Source organism: Orcinus orca, chromosome 11 (genome assembly GCF_937001465.1).
Source record: "Orcinus orca chromosome 11, mOrcOrc1.1, whole genome shotgun sequence".
In the NCBI taxonomy this organism is placed as follows: Eukaryota; Metazoa; Chordata; class Mammalia; order Artiodactyla; family Delphinidae; genus Orcinus; species Orcinus orca.
This window is the reverse complement of record NC_064569.1, coordinates 11,183,312-11,204,548: the sequence shown is the minus strand read 5'-3', so window position 1 is coordinate 11,204,548 and position 21,237 is coordinate 11,183,312. Positions and strand designations below refer to the sequence as shown.

General features: G+C 39.7%; 1 long non-coding RNA gene across 1 annotated transcript in view; it reads left to right on the top strand.

The window, feature by feature from the left end:
• The first annotated feature begins 1,392 nt into the window (after nt 1–1,392).
• LOC125960575 (uncharacterized) overlaps nt 1,393–21,237 on the top strand; it is an 89,273-nt gene continuing 69,428 nt past the window's right edge. Inside the window, exons 1-2 of the long non-coding RNA XR_007470381.1 lie at nt 1,393–1,499; nt 2,977–3,158. This is a non-coding gene — a long non-coding RNA (uncharacterized LOC125960575). The remainder of the gene's footprint in view (nt 1,500–2,976; nt 3,159–21,237) is intronic.

Sequence of the window (21,237 nt, the reverse complement as noted above, 5' to 3'; positions counted from 1 at the left end):
GCTCCGGACGCGCAGGCTCAGCGGCCATGGCTCACGGGCCCAGCCGCTCCGCGGCATGTGGGATCTTCCCGGACCAGGGCACGAACCCGGGTCCCCTGCATCAGCAGGCGGACTCTCAACCACTGCGCCACCAGGGAAGCCCAGCAGTGTTTTTTGAACCTTTGTTGAATAGGTGAAAGGGCACAAGAGAGCCCCTTGTGGATGCTTAGATGGTGAACCCCTACTGAGGCATGGATGCATTGCAACACCGCTCCCATTCGGCTTTCTGTACTTGGAAGATTCAAGTCCTATAAGTGTGATTGCATCTTGCTGTTCAGGAAGCAGAGCTAGTTTCAGCTTGAGATGGTCAAGTTTCATAAAAGGAGAAGCTGCTAGGTGGTGGGGCCTCCCCAGGAGAATTCAGGTAGCTAAGGGGTGAGGGGTAGGATTGTTACAGCAGATAGTTCCTTCTTCCAAGAAGGGGATGAGTCACACACCCTTTTGTGCTTGAAAACACAAAAAGAGAATTAATGGGACCCTGAGAGAAGGTAGGGAAAGGGAAAATGGTTATGTGCCAGAGGTCCTCACTTTCTCTATTGTGTCTGTTGCCTAATTTGAGGATTATTATTATTTTTTTTATTAAATCATTGATTTTTAATGAAGTTAAAATAATTAATTGCATTTTGTTTTCATAGCTCTCCAAGTTATAATAGTACATAAATATCACATAAAGTACATATGTGATGTACTTTATGTGATATTTATGTACTATTTTGTACATAAATATTTATGTACTGTGATATTTATGTACTAAAGTACATAAAGAAAAAGAAAGAGTAGACTTTCTTTTTCTTTTAAATTTTATTTATTTTACAGCAGGTTCTTATTAGTTACCTATTTTATACATATTAGTGTATATATGTCAATCCCAATCTCCCAATTCATCCCACCACCCCCACCCCCACACCCCTGCTTTCCCCTCTTGGTGTCCATATGTTTCTTCTCTGCATCTGTGTCTCAATTTCTGCCCTGCAAACCAGTTCATCTGTACCATTTTTCTAGATTCCACATATATGTGTTAATATACGATATTTGTTTTTCTCTTTCTGACTTACTTCACTCTGTATGACAGTCTCTAGTTCCATCCACATCTCAACAAATGACCCAATTTCATTCCTTTTTATGGCTGAGTAATATTCCATTGTGTATATGTACCACATCTTCTTTATCCATTCGTCTGTTGATGGGCACGTCGTTAGGTTGCTTCCATGACCTGGCTATTGTAAATAGTGCTGCAGTGGACATTGGGGTGCATGTGTCTTTTTGAATTATGGTTTTCTCTGGGTATATGCCCAGTAGCGGGATTGCTGGGTCATATGGTAATTCTATTTTTAGTTTTTTAAGGAACTGAGGATTATTTTTGTGGCCCAGGAGGTGTCTGGGCAAGTGACCAAGGGAAATGATTGTTGCAAATGAGCATCATGCCAGTGCCCAGGGCAGTGGCTGGAGCAGAGGACCGAGTAAGTACCATATTCCAAGGTAAAGTGGCCCAGGCAGGCTGCCACTCTCCCGACAGCATGCCACTTTATGGTCACAGCTAAAGATGACACCTGCTCTTTCCCTGGGGTATTTTGTGACTCAGAGACTCAAGCCAACACAGCTGCTACTCTGCAGGGCATTACCATTCACTGCTGCAGCCAGAAATCTGAGAGCAACCCTGATCTCTGCCCTTTCCCTTATTTTCCACATTTGTCAATAGTCAGTTATATTGATTCCATCTCCGAACCATCTCTTGACTCTGTTTTCCTTTTCTCCTTCTCCTTTGCCCAAGATCAAACTATCATCTTTTTCGCCTAAATGATCGCAAGGGCCTCCTGAGAGTTTATTCCAAACCAAATTTGCTTTCTTCTATTTTACTTTTCAGATTTCAGCCAACATAATCTCAATCGAGTCCCTCCCCAGAATAAATTCTTCAGTGGATCCTTCTGTTGTTCAGTGATCCCCACCTTTCTCCTTAGCCTCATCTTATTATATTTTCTGTTCTCCTCTCAGTACTTAAGATTTTCCCCTATATTTTTCCAGTTCCTAGAACTTATTGTGCTTTTTGTTTTTTAAACTTTAGTGCTTTTGCACTGCAGTTTCACTTTCTCTAGAACACGTCCCTATGCTTCCTGCTGCCCGACACACCCAACAGGCAGTATCCAGCCAGCTCCTCTTCATTGTTCTGATCTTAGCTTTTATAAAAATATGGTTTATTTATAAAAATAGTTTTTCCCCAGCACACTTCTCAAAGAGTTATATGTGAGCAGGAGCTTAAGCTCCATGTAACTCATTGATGAGGGAGTCAGCAGGAATAATGCTCGTTCTAAGATGTGTTGAAGAACAGGGGTTTGTATATTCTGATAAGAAAGAAATGTCAAAATAACAATGTTAAGTTGTATGCAAAACTAGTTAATATCCTACAAGTATTAACAACATGGTTTACTATAAAACCATGACACCTTACCAGGTTAATCTGTATTCTTTCAGGTCTGTCTTTTTTTTGTGTGTGTGTGGTACACGGGCCTCTCACTGTTGTGGCCTCTCCCGTTGCGGAGCACAGGCCTCTCACTGTTGTGGCCTCTCCCGTGTCCCCTGCATCGGCAGGCGGACTCTCAACCACTGCGCCACCAGGGAAGCCCCAGGTCTGTCTTTAAAAATGTCCCTTGTCAGCAGTGAGTTATTTTTTTAAGTGATATTTTCTGAGAGACTCACATGAAAGTCAAATAGGCTTATTAAAAATATTCTCTGGTATGATATAAAAGTATCAAGTAATCATCATTGTGCCTTATTTCCAAGTTTGGAATCAATTATTCTGAATTTCAGAAAATTCTTTCCTCCTTCCTCAGCCTGGATTAGACTCTCCTCCTGATATATGCTCCCAGAGTACCTATATGTATGCTGTGTAACCCTTATCACAATCATAATTATAGGCACCACTTTTATATTCTCTGTTAGGAATTGGCTCACGTGAGTATGGAGACTGAGAAATCCTAAGATCTGCAGTTGGCCAGCTGGAGACTCAGGAGAGCCGATGGTGTAGTTCCAGGAGAGCCAATGGTACAAATTCCAGTCCAAAAGCCAGCAGCTTAAGACCCAAGAAGAGTCTAAAGGCAGGAAGACCAGTGTCCCAGCTCAAGGTAGCCAAGCAGGAGGAGTTCCCTCTTACTCAGCCTTTTTGTTCTTTTCATGTCTTCACTTGATTGGATGAGACCCACCCACTTCAGGGAGGGCGCTCTGTCTTAATAAGTCTACAGATTCAAATGTTAAGCTCATCTAAGACACACTCACAGCACACACAGAATAATGTGTGACCAAATGTCAGGTTAACACATAAAATTAACCATCGCGGATTATAAGCACCATGGGAGCAGGGACCTCCAGATTTGTATCTGCAGCTGCCTTCAGCAGCTTCCATATGATGTCTTATTGGCATCTTAAACTTGAAAAAGGCTGAAATTGAACTCCTGATTTTTCCATCTATTCACATATAGCTCCATATTCCACCCAAATGTTCAATTCAAAAACCTATGTGATATTCTTGATTCCTCTCTTTCCCATCTCGCTTAACCATGTACCAGCAAGTTCATTTGGTTCTACTGCTAGAATATATTATGAATTCGTCTACTTTTTTCTGTCTCTACTGCTACCACTCTCATCTTCTGCCTGGTCCATTGTGGTAGTTTATTTGTTAGTCTCCTGATTAAATTTTGGATTCTAAGATTTCAAGAATTCAATTCTCAGTTTCCAGAACTTTTTCATCATTCCGAACAGAAACTCTGTACCTATTAAACAATAATTTCCATTTCCCCTCCCCATTCTCTATTTTCTGTCTCTATGAATTTATCTATTCTAGGTATCTCATATAAATGAGTCCATACCATATTTGTCATCTTGTGCATGATTTCTTTCACTTAGCATAATGTTTTCAAGGTTCCTCCATGTTGTAGCATATATCGGAATTTTATTCCTTTTTAAGGGTGAATAACGTTTCAATGTATGTATATAGCAAAATTTTTAAATCCATTCATTTGTTGATGGGTACTTGGGTTGTTTCCATGTTTTGGCTCTTGTGAATAATGCTACTATGAACATTGGGGTAAATCTGTTTGAGTCCCTGCTTTCAATTTTTTTGTATGTATATGTAGAAGTGGGATTGCTGGATCATAATAATTTCATGTTTAACTTTTTGAGGAACCATCTTGAGGTTCACTTTTTCATATGGATAGCCAACTTTTCCAGCACCATTTGTTGAAAGGATCATCATTCCCCATTGCATTATCTTGGTATTCTTTTGAAAATTAATTGACCATAAATGCGTGTCTTTTTCTGTATCTCTATTCTGTTGCATTGGTCTGTGTGTCTACCCTTATGTCAATACACATGGTCTCGATCACTGTAACTTTATTTTAAATCTTGAAATCAGGTAATGTAAGACTTACAGACTTGTTCTTATTTTAAAAACTATTTTGGTTCTTCTAGATCCTTTGTATTTCCCTATACATTTTAAGAATCAGCATGTTAATTTCTAAAAAGCCTGTGGAGATTTTTGATTGGGATTGAAATTGAATCTGTCTTTCAATCTGGGGAAAATCGACGTCTTCACAATACTGGGCCTTCTAATCCATAAGCATGGCATTCTTTCTACTTACTTGAGTCTTCTTTACTTCTTCTCAGTAATGCTTTGTAGGTTTCAGTGTATCGGTCTTACACATATTTACTTATTTGTCCCTAAATATTTCATATTTTTAATGTTATAACAAATGTTACTTTAGAAAACTTTAATTTTCAATTGTTTGTTGTTGACATATAGAAATAGAATTAATTTATGTATAGTGGCTTTCTATTCTGAGACACTGTTAAACTCACTTTTATTTAATTCCATGAGACTTTTCATATAGATAATCATGTTGTCTGCAAATAAGGACAGTTCTACTTCCTTTCCAAAGTATATTCATTTTCCTTCTTTTTCTTGCTTTATTCCTCTAGCTAGAATCTTCAGCACAGTGTTAAATGAAGGTGGAGAGAGTGGACATGCTTCCTGATCTTAGGGGGAAGGGATTCAATCTTTCTCCTTTAAGTGATATTAGCTTAGCTGTATGTTTTTCAAGACACCCTTTATCAGGTTGTGAAAATTCTGTTCTATTCTTAGTTTGTTGAAAGCTTTTTTTTTTTTGTTTGTTTGTTTTATCATGAATGGGTATTGAATTTTGTCTAAAGCTTTACTGCCACTATTAAGATAATCATATGGTTTTACTTTTTTTTAATTTCTTATTTTATTTTATTTTTTTACATCTTTATTGGAGTATAATTGCTTTACAATGGTGTGTTAGTTTCTGCTTTATAACAAAGTGAATCAGTTATACATATACAGATGTTCCCATATCTCTTCCCTCTTGCGTCTCCCTCCCTCCCACCCTCCCTATCCCACCCCTCCAGGCGGTCACAAAGGCACCGAGCTGATCTCCATGTGCTATGCAGCTGCTTCCCACTAGCTATCTACCTTACATTTGGTAGTATATATATGTCCATGCCTCTCTCTCGCTTTGTCACAGCTTACCCTTCCCCCTCCCCATATCCTCAAGCCCATTCTCTAGTAGGTCTTTGTCTTTATTCCTGTCTTACCCCTAGGTTCTTCATGACATTTTTTTTCCTTAAATTCCATATATATGTGTTAGCATACGGTATTTGTCTTTCTCTTTCTGACTTACTTTACTCTGTATGACAGACTCTAGGTCTATCCACCTCATTACAAATAGCTCAATTTTGTTTCTTTTTATGGCTGAGTAATATTCCATTGTATATATGTGCCACATCTTTATCCATTCATCCGATGATGGACACTTAGGTTGTTTCCATCTCCGGGCTATTGTAAATAGAGCTGCAATGAACATTTTGGTACATGACTCTTTTTGAATTATGGTTTTCTCAGGGTATATGCCCAGTAGTGGGATTGCTGGGTCATATGGTAGTTCTATTTGTAGTATTTTAAGGAACCTCCATACAGTTCTCCATAGTGGCTGTACCAATTCACATTCCCACCAACAGTGCAAGAGGGTTCCCTTTTCTCCACACCCTCTCCAGCATTTATTGTTTCTAGATTTTTTGATGATGGCCATTCTGACTGGTGTGAGATGATATCTCATTGTAGTTTTGATTTGCATTTCTCTACTGATTAATGATGTTGAGCATTCTTTCATGTGTTTGTTGGCAGTCTGTATATCTTCTTTGGAGAAATGTCCATTTAGGTCTTCTGCCCATTTTTGGATTGGGTTGTTTGGTTTTTTGTTATTGAGCTGCATGAGCTGCTTATAAATTTTGGAGATTAATCCTTTGTCAGTTGCTCCATTTGAAAATATTTTCTCCCATTCTGAGGGTTGTCTTTTGGTCTTATTTATGGTTTCCTTTGCTGTGAAAAAGCTTTGAAGTTTCATTAGGTCTCATTTGTTTATTTTTGTTTTTATTTCCATTTGTCTAGGAGGTGGGTCAAAAAGGATCTTGCTGTGATTTATGTCATAGAGTGTTCTGCCTATGTTTTCCTCTAAGAGTTTGATAGTTTCTGGCCTTACATTTAGGTCTTTAATCCACTTTGAGCTTATTTTTGTGTATGGTGTTAGGGAGTGATCTAATCTCATACTTTTACATGTACCTGTCCAGTTTTCACAGCACCACTTATTGAAGAGGCTGTACTTTCTCCACTGTACATTCCTGCCTCCTTTATCAAAGATAAGGTGACTGTATGTGCGTGGGTTTATCTCTGGGCTTTCTATCCTGTTCCATTGATCTATGTTTCTGTTTTTGTGCCACTACCATACTGCCTTGATTACTGTAGCTTTGTAGTATAGTCTGAAGTCAAGGAGCCTGATTCCTCCAGCTCCATTTTTCGTTCTCAAGATTGCTTTGGCTATTCAGGGTCTTTTGTGTTTCCATACAAATTGTGAAATTTTTTGTTCTAGTTCTGTGAAAAATGCCAGTCGTAGTTTGATAGGGATTGCATTGAATCTGTAGATTGCTTTGGGTAGTAGAGTCATTTTCACAATGTTGATTCTTCCAATCCAAGAACATGGTATATCTCTCCATCTATTTGTATCATCTTTAATTTCTTTCATTAGTGTCTTATAATTTTCTGCATACAGGTCTTTTCTCTCGTTAGGTAGGTTTATTCCTAGATATTTTATTCTTTTTGTTGCAATGGTAAATGGGAGTGTTTTCTTGATTTCACTTTCAGATTTTTCATCATTAGTGTATAGGAATGCCAGTGATTTCTGTGCATTAATTTTGTATCCTGCTACTTTACCAAATTCATTGATTAGCTCTAGTAGTTTTCTGGTAGCATCTTTAGGATTCTCTATGTATAGTATCACGTCATCTGCAAACAGTGACAGCTTTACTTCTTCTTTTCCGATTTGGATTCCTTTTATTTCCTTTTCTTCTCTGATTGCTGTGGCTAAAACTTCCAAAACTACGTTGAATAAGAGTGGTGAGAGTGGGCAACCTTGTCTTGTTCCTGATCTTAGTGGAAATGCTTTCAGGTTTTCACCATTGAGGATGATGTTGGCTGTGGGTTTGTTGTATATGGCCTTTATTATGTTGAGGAAAGTTCACTCTATGCCTACTTTCTGCAGGGTTTTTATCATAAATGGGTGTTGAATTTTGTCAAAAGCTTTTTCTATATCTATTGAGATGATCATATGGTTTTTCTCCTTCAATTTGTTAATATGGTGTATCACGTTGATTGATTTGCACATATTGAAGAATCCTTGCATTCCTGGGATAAACCCCACTTGATCATGGTGTATGATCCTTTTAATGTGCTTTTGGATTCTGTTTGCTAGTATTCTGTTGAGAATTTTTGCATCTATGTTCATCAGTGATATTGGCCTGTAGTTTTCTTTCTTTGTGACATTCTTGTCTGGTTTTGGTATCAAGGTGATGGTGGCCTTGTAGAATGAGTTTGGGAGTGTTCCTCCCTCTGCTATATTTTGGAAGAGTTTGAGAAGGATAGGTGTTAGCTCTTCTGTAAATGTTTGATAGAATTCGCCTGTGAAGCCATCTGGTCCTGGGCTTTTGTTTGTTGGAAGATTTTTAATCACAGTTTCAATTTCAGTGCTTGTGATTGGTCTGTTCATATTTTCTATTTCTTCCTGATTCAGTCTTGGCAGGTTGTGCATTTCTAAGCATTTGTCCATTTCTTCCAGGTTGTCCATTTTATTGGTATAGAGTTGCTTGTAGTAATCTCTCATGAACTTTTGTATTTCTGCAGTGTCAGTTGTTACTTCTCCTTTTTCATTTCTAATTCTATTGATTTGAGTCGTCTCCCTTTTTTTCTTGATGAGTCTGGCTAATGGTTTATCAATTTTGTTTATCTTCTCAAAGAACCAGCTTTGAGTTTTATTGATCTTTGCTATCGTTTCCTTCATTTCTTTTTCATTTATTTCTGATCTGATTTTTATGATTTCTTTCCTTCTGCTAACTTTGGGTTTCTTTTGTTCTTCTTTCTCTAATTGCTTTAGGTGCAGGGTTAGGTTGTTTATTCGAGATGTTTCCTGTTTGTTAAGGTAGGATTGTATTGCTATAAACTTCCCTCTTAGAACTGCTTTTGCTGCATGCCATAGGTTTTGGGTCTTCGTGTCTCCACTGTCATTTGTTTCTAGGTATTTTTTTATTTCCTCTTTGATTTCTTCAGTGATCACTTCGTTATTAAGAACTGTATTGTTTAGCCTCCATGTGTTTGTATTTTTTACAGATCTTTTCCTGTAATTGATATCTAGTCTCATAGCATTGTGGTCGGAAAAGATACTTGATACAATTTCAATTTTCTTAAATTTACCAAGGCTTGATTTGTGACCCAAGATATGATCTATCCTGGAGAATGTTCCATGAGCACTTGAGAAAAATGTGTATTCTGTTGTGTTTGGATGGAATGTCCTATAAATATCAATTAAGTCCATCTTGTTTAATGTATCATTTAAAGCTTGTGTTTCCTTATTTATTTTCATTTTGGATGATCTGTCCATTGGTGAAAGTGGGGTGTTAAAGTCCCCTACTATGAATGTGTTACTGTCGATTTCCCCTTTTATGGCTGTTAGTATTTGCCTTATGTATTGAGGTGCTCCTATGTTGGGTGCATAAATATTTACAATTGTTATATCTTCTTCTTGGATTGATCCCTTGATCATTATGTAGTGTCCTTCTTTGTCTCTTCTAATAGTCTTTATTTTAAAGTCTATTTTGTCTGATATGAGAATTGCTACTCCAGATTTCTTTTGGTTTCCATTTGCACGGAGTATCTTTTTCCATCCCCTCACTTTCAGTCTGTATGTGTCTCTAGGTCTGAAGTGGGTCTCTTGTAGACAGCATATATATGGGTCTTGTTTTTGTATCCATTCAGCCAATCTGTGTCTTTTGGTGGGAGCATTTAGTCCATTTACATTGAAGGTAATTATCGATATGTATGTTCCTATTCCCACTTTCTTAATTGTTTTGGGTTCGTTATTGTAGGTCTTTTCCTTCTCTTGTGTTTCTTGCCTAGAGAAGTTCCTTTAGCATTTGTTGTAAGGTTGGTTTGGTGGTGCTGAACTCTCTCAGCTTTTGCTTGTCTGTAAAGGTTTTAATTTCTCCATCAAATCTGAATGAGATCCTTGCTGGGTACAGTAATCTTGGTTGCAGGTTTTTCTCCTTCATCACTTTAAATATGTCCTGCCAGTCCCTTCTGGCTTGCAGAGTTTCTGCTGAAAGATCAGCTGTTAACCTTATGGGGATTCCCTTGTGTCTTATTTTTTGTTTTTCCCTTGCTGCTTTTAATATGTTTTCTTTGTATTTAATTTTTGACAGTTTGATTAATATGTGTCTTGGCGTATTTCTCCTTGTATTTATCCTGTATGGGACTCTCTGTGCTTCCTAGACTTGATTAACTATTTCCTTTCCCATATTAGGGAAGTTTTCAACTATAATCTCTTCAAATATTTTCTCAGTCCCTTTCTTTTTCTCTTCTTCTTCTGGAACCCCTGTAACTCGAATGTTGGTGCATTTAATGTTGTCCCAGAGGTCTCTGAGACTGTCCTCAGTTCTTTTCATCCTTTATTCTGCTCTGCATTAGTTATTTCCACTATTTTATATTCCAGGTGACTTATCCATTCTTCTGCCTCTGTTATTCTGCTATTGATCCCATCTAGAGTTTTTTCATTTCATTTATTGTGTTGTTCATCGTCTGTTTCATCTTTAGTTCTTCTAGGTCCTTGTTAAATGTTTCTTGCATTTTGTCTATTCTGTTTCCAAGATTTTGGATCATCTTTACTATCATTATTCTGAATTCTTTTTCAGGTAGACTGCCTATTTCCTCTTCATTTGTTTAGTCTGGTGGGTTTTTATGTTGCTCCTTCATCTGCTGTGTTTTTCTGTCTTCTCATTTTGCTTATCTTACTGTGTTTGGGGTCTCCTTTTTGCAGGCTGCAGGTTCGTAGTTCCCGTTGTTTTTGGTGTCTGTCCGCAGCGGCTAAGGTTGGTTCAGTGGGTTGTGTAGGCTTCCTGGTGGAGGGGACTAGTGCCTGTGTTGTGCTGGATGAGGCTGGATCTTGTCTTTCTGGTGGGCAGGTCCACGTCTGGTGGTGTGTTTTGGGGTGTCTGTGGACTTATTATGATTTTAGGCAGCCTCTCTGCTAATGGGTGGGGTTGTGTTCCTGTTTTGCTAGTTGTTTGGCATAGGGTGTCCAGCACTGTAGCTTGCTGTCGTTGAGTGAAGCTGGGTGCTGGTGTTGAGATGGAGATCTCTGGGAGATTTTCACCATTTGATATTATGTGGAGCTGGGAGGTCTCTTGTGGACCAGTGTCCTGAAGTTGGCTCTCCCACCTCAGAGGCACAGCAGTGACTCCTGGCTGCAGTACCAAGAGCCTTTCATCCACATGGCTCAGAATAAAAGGGAGAAAAAGTAGAAAGAAAGAAAGAGAGAGAGAGAGAGAGAGAGAGAGAGAAAGGGAGGAGGGAATAAAGGAGGGAAGGAAGGAAGGAAAGAAAGAAAGAAGATAAAATAAAATAAAATAAAGTAAGATAAAATATATTAAAATAAAAAGTAATTATGAAGAAAAAAAGTTTTTTTTTGCGGTACGAGGGCCTCTCACTGCTGTGGCCTCTCCCGTTGCGGAGCACAGGCTCCGGGTGCGCAGGCTCAGCAGCCATGGCTCACGGGCCCAGCCACTCCACGGCATGTGGGATCTTCCCAGACCAGGGCTCGAAACTGTGTCCCCGGCATCGGCAGGCGGACTCTCAACCACTGCGCCACCAGGGAAGCCCAAGAAAAAAATATTTAAAAAAACAAACAAACAAACAAAAAAAAAACGGACGGATAGAACCCTAGGAGAAATGGTGGAAGCAAAGCTATACAGACAAAATATCACCCAGAAGCATACACATACACACTCACAAAAAGAGGAAAAGGGGAAAAAATAATAAATCTTGCTCTCAAGTCCACCTCCTTAATTTGGGATGATTCGTTGTCTATTCAGGTATTCCACAGATGCAGGGTACATCAAGTTGATTGTGGAGCTTTAATCCGCTGCTCCTGAAGCTGCTGGGAGAGATTTCCCTTTCTCTTCTTTGTTCTCACAGCTCCCGGGGCTCAGTTTTGGATTTGGCCCCGCCTCTGCGTGTAGGTCGCTGGAGGGCGTCTGTTCTTAGCTCAGACAGGACGGGGTTAAAGGAGCAGCTGCTTCGGGGGCTCTGGCTCACTCAGGCCGGGGGGGAGGGAGGAGCACGGAGGGCGGGGCGGGCCTGCGGCGGCGGCAGAGGCCGGCGTGACGTTGCACCAGCCTGAGGGACGCCGTGCGTTCTCCCGGGGAAGTTGTCCCTGGATTCCGGGACCCTGGCAGTGGCGGGCTGCACAGGCTCCCCAGAAGGGGGGTGTGCATAGTGACCTGTGTTCGCACACAGGCTTCTTGGTGGCGGCAGCAGCAGCCCTAGCGTCTCATGCCCGTCTCTGGGGTCCGCGCTTTTAGCCGCGGCTCTCGCCCGTCTCTAGAGCTCCTTTAAGCAGCGCTCTTAATCCGCTCTCGCGGAGCAGGAAACAAAGAGGGAAGAAAAAGTCTCTTGCCTCTTCGGCAGGTCCAGACTTTTACCCGGACTCCCTCCCGGCCAGCCGTGGCGCACTAATCCCCTGCAGTCTGTGTTCACGCCGCCAACCGCAGGCCTCTCCCTGCGCTCCGACCGAAGCCCGAGCCTCAGCTCCCAGCCCCGCCCGCCCCAGCGGGTGAGCAGACAAGCCTCTCGGGCTGGCGAGTGCCGGTCGGCCCTGATCCTCTGTGCGGGAATCTCTCCGCTTTGCCCTCCGCACCCCTGTTGCTGTGCTCTTTGCCGCTGCTCCGAAGCTTTCTCCCTCCTACACCTGCAGTCTCCGCCCGCAAAGGGGCTTCCTAGTGTGTGGAAACATTTCGTCCTTCACAGCTCCCTCCCGCTGGTGCAGGTACCGTCCCTATCCTTTTGTCTCTGTTTTTTCTTTTGCCCTACCCAGGTACGTGGGGACTTTCTTGCCTTTTGGGAGGTCTGAGGTCTTCTGCCAGCGTTCAGTAGCTGTTCTGTAGGAGTTGTTCCACGTGTAGATGTATTTCTGGTGTATCTGTGGGCAGGAAGGTGATCTCTGCGTCTTACTCTTCCGCCATCTTTCTCACTACTCGGTTTTACTTTTTATATGGACTGATTTTCAAATGTTGAACTAACCTTGGATTCCAGGATAAACTACTTAAAAAATATATATGTATATATATACACACACATATATATGTGTGTGTATATATATATATCTTACCAAATTTGATTTTTACATATATTTTTAAAGGATTTTTGCATCTATGTTCATAAGGGATAATGATATATACTTTTCTTATAATATTTTTATCAGATTTAACTATCAGAATAATAATGACCTGATAAAATCAGTTGGAAAGTGTTTCTTCATCTACTTTCTCTAAGTGTTTGTGTAGAATTGGTATTATTTTTGTTTAAAAGCTTCACCATTGAAGCCATCTGGGCCTAGACATTTTTCTGTGGAAAGATTTGTAGCTACAAATTTAATATCTTTAATAGCTATAGGGATATTCAGGTTATCAACTTCTTGAATGAGCTTTATTTTATTTTTTAAAGGAATTTGTCCATTTCATGTAAGTTATTAAATTTATTGGCATAAAGTTATTCACAATGTTTTCTTATTATGTCTCTAGAATCTATAGTGTTGCCCCCCTCTGGAATATTCCCTCTCAGGAATATCTTCATTCCTGATATTTGTAAGTCGTGTGTTTTTTTTCTCTCTTAAGTCTGGCTGGAGGCTTATCAATTTTATTAAGCTTTCAAAAGAAAAGGTTTTTGGTTTTACTGGTTTTCTGTATTATTTTTTAAATTTTCTGTTTCATTGGTTCCTACACTTTTATTTTTTACTTTCTTCTGTTTGCTTTGGGTTTAGCTCTTCTTGTTTCTAGTTTCTTATAGAAGAATTTCAGATCATTGATTTAGACCCTTCTCCTTTTCTAATATAGGCATTTAATACCACCTACATTTCTCTCTAAGAACTGTTTTAGCTGCATCCCACAGTTTTGATATGATGTATTATCATTTTTATTTACTTCAAATATTTTCTAATTTCTCTTAGGTTTTATTCTTTAACCCTTGGATTATTTATAATTATGTCATTTAATTTCCAAATACTTGGAGATTTTCCAGACACCATTCTGCTACTGATTTCCAGTTTTATTTAGTTGTGGTTAGAGAACATACTATATATGATTTAAAGACTTCAAAATTTATTGAAATTTGCTTTATATCCAAAAGTATAGTCCATCTTGGTGAATGTTCCATGTGAATTCAAAAGGAACGTATATTCTGCTGTTACTGGGTATAGTGATCTATAAATGTCAGTTAGGTCAAATTGGTTGATAGTGTTGTTTAAGTCTTCTACAGCTATTTCTGTCTACTTGTGCTACTGTTTACTAAAGAGGAGTATTTAAATTTCTAACATGTTTGTAGGTTTTTTTTTTAAAATTAATTTATTTTTTGGCTGCTTTGGGTCTTTGTTGCTGTGCGGGCTTTCTCTAGTTGTGGCGAGTGGGGGCTAATATTTGTTGCAGTGCATGGGCTTCTCATTGTGGTGGCTTCTCTTGTTGCAGAGCACGGGCTCTAGGCACGCGGGCTTCAGCAGTTGTAGCACGCAGCTCAGTAGTTGTGGCTCACGGGCTCTAGAGCGCAGGCTCAGTAGCCGTGGCTCATGGGCTTAGTTGCTCGGCGGCATGTGGGATCTTCGCGGACCAGGGCTTGAACCTGTGTCCCCTGCATTGGCAGGCGGATTCTTAACCACTGCGCCACCAGGGAAGTCCCAGTTTGTAGGCTTTTCTATTTCTCCTATCAGTTCTTGATTTATATATTTTCAGGCTCTGTAATTAGGTTAATATACATTTACAATTATTATATTTTCTTAGTGAATTGGTCTCTATCTTTTTCTTTTTCTTTTTTTTTTTGCGGTACGCGGGCCTGTCACTGCTGTGGCCTCTCCCGTTGCGGAGCACAGGCTCCGGACGCGCAGGCCCAGCGGCCATGGCTCACGGGCCCAGCCACTCCGCGGCATGTGGGATCCTCCCAGACCGGGGCACGAACCCGTGTCCCCTGCATCGGCAGGCGGACTCTCAACCACTGCGCCACCAGGGAAGCCCTGGTCTCTATCTTTAAGAAACATTCCTCTTAAACCTGGTAAAAACTTCTTGTTCTAAAAATCTACTCAATCTTATATTAATATTGACACTTTAGCTTTCTTTTGATTAGCATTTGCATTTTATATCTTCTTCCTCCTTTCTATGTTAACCATCTGTGTCTTTATATTTAAAGTGAGTTTCTTCTCAGAGTTAGTATGCAGCTGAGCCTTAAAAAAAAAATTCAAAATGACGATCTCCACTTTTTAATTGTTTAAACCTTTTATATGTAATGTAATTATTTATATGCTTAGGTTTAAATGTACCATCTTGCTAATTGTTTTCTATTTGTGTCAATTGCTTTTTCCTTCTTTATTTTCTTTTCCTGACTTCTTTGGATTTAGATATTTTTTCTGATTTCATCTTGCCTCCACTAGGCTTTTAGCACTTTTTAAAATTTTAGTGATTGCTCTATGAAATATAATATACTTTTTAAACTTTTTGCAGTCTACTTACAATCATATCCTATTTCATATACAGTATAAAAATGTTACAACAGTACATTTACCTTTCTCCCTTCCTTTCCTTTGTGTTCCTGTTATATTTTACTTCTACATATGCTGTATATCCACAATAATTGTTATTCTTACCATATAAAAATATATTTAATATTTAGTATATTTCAATTCTTACTGTACAAATATAGATACATTGTTATTCTACTATAGTCAGTAACCCTTTTTGACAACTTTACTGGAATATAATTGATGTAAAATAAAATACCCATATTTAAAGCATATAACTTACTAAGTTTTGACATAAGCACATACCTGTGAAATCAGTACCACAATCAGCATAACGCACATATTCATCACCTGCAAAAGCTTCCTTATGACCATATGTGATCTCTCCTTCTTCACTGTCTATTCCTGTTGAGATGATCATATGATTTTTTTTTGATATAACCTATTAATATAGCAAATTACAGCTTCAGTCCTCTAGTCCTTTCTTATGGTTCTTTCCCTGGTCTTGAGTATTTTCCTCACATGCACGCACCTTTCAAAACTCAGCTGAATACTTGATGAGACCTTTTGCAGATCTCTGAACTTCTCTCATGCTTTAGCTCACTCCTCTCCAGGACTCTGCCCTGCAAACTCTAGCCATTTCGCCTTTTAGGACACCCAGCATCCTCTCCCCGACTCATGGAGACTAGCAGGCTCTGCTTGGGTTTCCCCTCCCTCTGCAGCAGCCTGGAAACTGAAAGCTCTAGGTGTATAGATAGCAACGTTCACACTCAAAGTTGGGAGAACTGTCTGGCCAAGGCCATGAGGATGGGTGGGACAGGCAGGCATCAGAGAGAGATAGGACAGTGGATTGAGGGGATTGCAGGGTAGAGGGATAGTTATTTGGGGGAGGGAGATTGGATCATTGTAAAAACCTTAGAGAAGAAGGTAAATAATGAAAAGCTGGGTTAAGGAAGGGAAAGGAACGTGTATTGAGCATAATTCTGGCTGCACAGGCTGACATAAAACCAGTGCTTCAGTCAGTCCAAAAATGATTTTATCCCAAAATTCACTCTAGGCCATTTGTGAACTAGGTGTTTCTCTTTAATCACTCTTTCTCCTCATGAAACTGAGTGTGACTCTTAGGGGCCCCTTAAACATCACTATGCTGTTGCTCAGAGGGAAACAAGTGTTACGTCTTCAGCAGGCCCCGATCCACTTAGGATCGAAGCTCCTTTAAGAACTCCAGGACCTTCTGGAACTGATTCAGATGCTACACTCCATGTCCTTGGCCACTGTATGTGGTAAGCCTGATTCCTCTTGCCTAGATTTCTCTAGAGAATCCTGCTTTTATACTAAAATAGTAGAACTCTATAGACTCCTGGGAGAGTAGGCACTTGAGGGCGATTCTATTGCAGGAGTAGGGAAGAGGCTGATAGGCAAAGCATAGTCTTTGGTGGACGGTGCAGATGTGGGGTAGAAGGTTAGGCAGTTGGCCAAGCCACGGAGGTCCAACAAGAAGCAACGAGTGGAACATTGGCAACAAGTGGGGCCCCAGAGGGCAATCCAAGAGTCCGGCAGATGCAGAGAGGCCGTCAGCAGCCTGCATCAGGGTTGGCTGATGCAAACACAGAGGAAACAAAGATTAATCACTCTCCTGGGCTCCCTGTTATCCCTCCCGAGTGCCGTGCCTATCATTTGCTCATTGGGTCCAGAGTTTTGGAACACAAGATTATTGGCGCTTGGCGGAGACTAAATTATTCACGCATTCTTTGACTTACCAGCTTGTAGAAACCATAATTCTAGTCTTTACAGCCTTTATAGGAGATCTGCGTTTGAATGGGGGAATCTCACAGATTAAGGGTAAAATTAGGAGCAGTGAGAGGCATTTAGGGAGAGGACAAAGGGAGTCTTCTCCCCTATGCATTATAAAACTTAAAACATTATGTTCAGGGATAAATAATGAGACAAGAAATAGATATACAAACAGATTATTTTTTCTTGAGTAAGCATTTGCTTCTTCTAGTGTCAGCGTTTCAGGGCTTTGGGGGTTATGCATAATACCCTGTGTACATCACTACCACTGCATTTCCACACTGTCTAATAATCATTTATGCATCTGCCCCCCACACCAGACTGAACTCTGTGGATAGGAACTGAGTCTTATTAATCTCTATATCCCTAGCACCTAGCAGTGATGAATGATAAAATGTTCATCACTTTCTTAGCAAGCATGTGTTATTCCAGAAGTGCTTTGAATTAGAAATTCCTTCACAGCGAACATCAGATCTTTCTTTTCCAGTGTAAGTAGGAAATAACTCAGAACAATACCTAACAGGCATTTAGCCTGTTGATGATGCTAATGATGACATCTAGTTTCCATGGCAACATGCACTTATCCTTACAGTGTTTCTTGGACTATGTGAAATTTGGAAGAAAAAATACATACTTCTTCCCACATTGTGAGAAAACCTTTTGTATTACAGTATTTCTGTCCATGTTCTCTTCTTTCTAAACGTGTTTATTCTGAGTAGTTGAGTCAGTGATGTACATACTGTGGACTATAATGAGGTCAAACCCAGAAATGGTATTGGTGGTGGTGAGGGAGAGAAGCAGAGAATAAGGGATGTGGATTGTTGAAAATGCATAGGTGGCAAACTCATTTCAGCACACATTTCCTTCCTTTCTTTTTCTTTTCCTGCATTTTCCTTCTCTGATCCTCATAACTCAACTAAATCCAGCTCTCTTTAAACCTTGAAATCACTTCACTTTCTGCAGAGACCATGCTGAAAACTGTGAAAGGGGTATCTAAGCTGCTCTCCCACTCAATCCTTTAGTAGCTCCCATCGCCTCAGCCACAGTGGAAGCTTGTCCGCTGGCCATAGGGAGCCTTTTTTTTTTTTTGCGGCGGGGGTGGGGGTTGGTCACACCGTAGCTTGTAGGATCTTAGTTCCCCAACCAGGGATGGAACTCGGACCCTTGGCAAGAGAGTGCAGAGGCCTAACCCCTGGACCACCAGGGAAGTCCCAAGCCCTTCCTTAAAGAGCCTTCAGCTACTCTTTCTCCTATCTCCCAGCTCCTCCACTTCGCATCTTATGAGCAAGCTCTTTTCAAGTCTCTGAACCCTGTTGGTTAACCTGGAATAAGTTACCCCTTTCTCACCTGATGAGCTTACGTTTATATTTCAGATCTTGCTTTAGGCCTTCCCTTCTCTGGGAAGTCACTTTGGATTCCCTCTCGCCTCTGGTTTAGGTGCTGACCCATGTACTCCAGAACACCTTGGGTTCCTTGTACAGTTGAACTGAGGCCACCGTACTGTAAACTGAATCCCTCAGTAGACAGCGAACACTTTTAGAACAGTGTCTTTAATCTTTAAGTCTCAAGCCTCAGGGTAATTTAAGGCTAGTAGGTTCTCAACTAATGCTTATGAATGAATGAATGAATGAATGAAGTGGCCCAATAATACCTGGGACTCCTTATGCTAACGTTCTACCCCCACTAGAGTTGTTTTAATACATTAGAGAAGTGTGATGTTGAAACTTAAACCTGTGGGAGAGTCAGAACATGTAACATTGCTAATAGGTCCAAATCTAAGAGGAAGCATCTGCCTCAGGTCTTGGCAGATTTCCTTGCCTCCCTCTCTTCTGTTCTTTTATCCAACAGATGTCTGAGTACTGCAACCTCAAGATGATTAATAACTCAAGCGTTGGGGGAGGGCAGTAGTTTTGTACTTCTTACCAGTACTTTGGACTCAAATCTTTCCATTCCCATGTGTGATAACAATTTGATTTTCCACTGTTGAGGTGTGTGCCTATATGGTTTAACTATGAGTAACTGTTAAGAATTTATCATTACTAGTTATGGAAGAAATGGCAGGTGGGCTTAGGCTCTTGAGAACCAGCAGAGAAGAAGAGGGACTAGGAGTCAGAGCCAGTGGTAGAGGACATTTAGGAAAGGAAAGCAGTTGGTTTTGAGGAACCTGAAAACAAGACAGAACCAGTCCAGTGTGTCTTTGGTTGATGTCCTTACTGATTTAGGCATCTAAACGAATGACCATGACCTTCTGGGAGGCCTTGAAGTTACTGTAAGGAGCATGACATCCAAATGAAAACTTGTATTTTCTCAGTCAATACATAGTAAAAATACAATTATTGGTATATGAGAGTTTCCATACTTAAAAGACTGGAAATGGATCTTGATAAACTAGTAGTTCTCATCCTGGGCAATAATTACACACTGATTTTGTATTTGTAAGCACCTTATAATGTACAAAGATCTTTTACTTACACTAATTTATTTTATTTACCACAATTCTGTAGAATAAGATAGGTAGGTATCGTCATTTTTCAGATACAGAAACTGAGACTTAGGCTGTGACCTGTATCTGGTCTCATGAGTTTGATTCCGATGAGATGAGGTTGCAGATTCCATGGGTCTTAGTCCAGTGCTTTCTTCTCTACATCACAAAGTTCTCCGTGGGGAAAAAAAAACGTATCCAGAAGCAAAGATAGAGAAAGATGGGACCGGATATAAAATACCCACTTCTGAAAAACCAAAGAAAAGAAAGAACAGGGCTGGGAGCAAGGTTGAGTTCTTCTGCCTGACAGTGGTATTGCAAACTAAGGGATTCTGGAAGTAAGATTTGGTTATGAAATTGAACAAAGGTACATTATGAACAACTAACTATAAATATTCGTGCTTTTAAAAAATCTTCCCCATTCATTAAGACATGGTCTTTTTTGTTTTTGCATTCAAGACAGACCCAAAATTATGCTGTTGAAAATTTAGTTTTAGAATAGATATTAGAGATAATTGAAAAGGTTATATTCCCAAGGTCATAGATCTAAGAATGAACTTCAAACTTTTATTGTAGTACCAAAGAAAGGAACAGATGTGACACACATTCAATAAAAAAATGTAGTGCCTTTATTGAATCATTAGAATATTTATTCTAGGCAGAAGCATAACAAAGAGTGTATAATTCCTACAGGAAAATCTGCATCTATCAGACCCAAACTGTGCTAATGTAAGCATTTTAAAATTGATCATCACACAGATGTAGAGAACAAACGTATGGACACCAAGGGGGGAAAGCGTGGAGGGGGTGGAGGTGGTGGTGGTGGGATGAACTGGGAGGTTGGGATTGACATGTATACACTGATGTGTATAAAATAGATAACTAATAAGAACCTGCTGTATAAAAAAAATAATAAAATTCAAAAAAAATAAATAAAATAAAATTGATCATCTCCTGTTTAGTTTAGTTAGAAGAGTAGGGAGTAGCAACCCATATAGAAATGGATAGTCTATGGAAGTCCTCCAAGTAGATAATAATAGAAATAACTATGATTTATTATTGTTTATTAAAGGCTATGTAGTCTACTAGGTATTCTATCTACTATCTATTTATATTATTAAGAAATTCCCCTTAGCTATTAAAATTAACCTAATTTTTAAAAAAAGCTTATATAAGAATTAACCCAGTTTTTACCAAAAAAAAAAAAAAAAAAAAAAAGAAGCTTAAATAAGCTAAATGACTTGTCCAAAGTCACATAGGCAAAAACAGTAGGAATAGAACAGGGATTTGAACTCAGAGGTGTCTGAACTCAGTGTCCACACTATTAACGTTATGCTAGGTACTCCTAAAATAAGCAATGTGCAGTGTTCCCTGGAAACCTCTGGAACTGAAATCTAGGTCTGACTATTGTAAACACATCATCTTATTTTTAGCTGTCAATTCTGTGTACTTGATCCAAACTGAGAAAATTTGGGTGCATTCTAGATAGCAGTCACTAGGTGGAGCCAGTGCACTGAAAAGCTATCATAGGCTTTTTGGAGACCAGGGCAGGATTTATTCTTAGGAAGTCAGCAAAGGCTGGTTTTGATTGGAAAAGTGCTAAAAAGATCACCCCCTCTGACAGCTGGCTTTTTTTTCTTTTCTGGATAATGTAGATGAAGAGGAAGATGAGAGGTCTCTGGAGGTGTAGAGAATTGCTGGAGCTAAGAGCTATGTGGGATGAATGCATAATCAACGAATTCTGTTCTTTCCCAG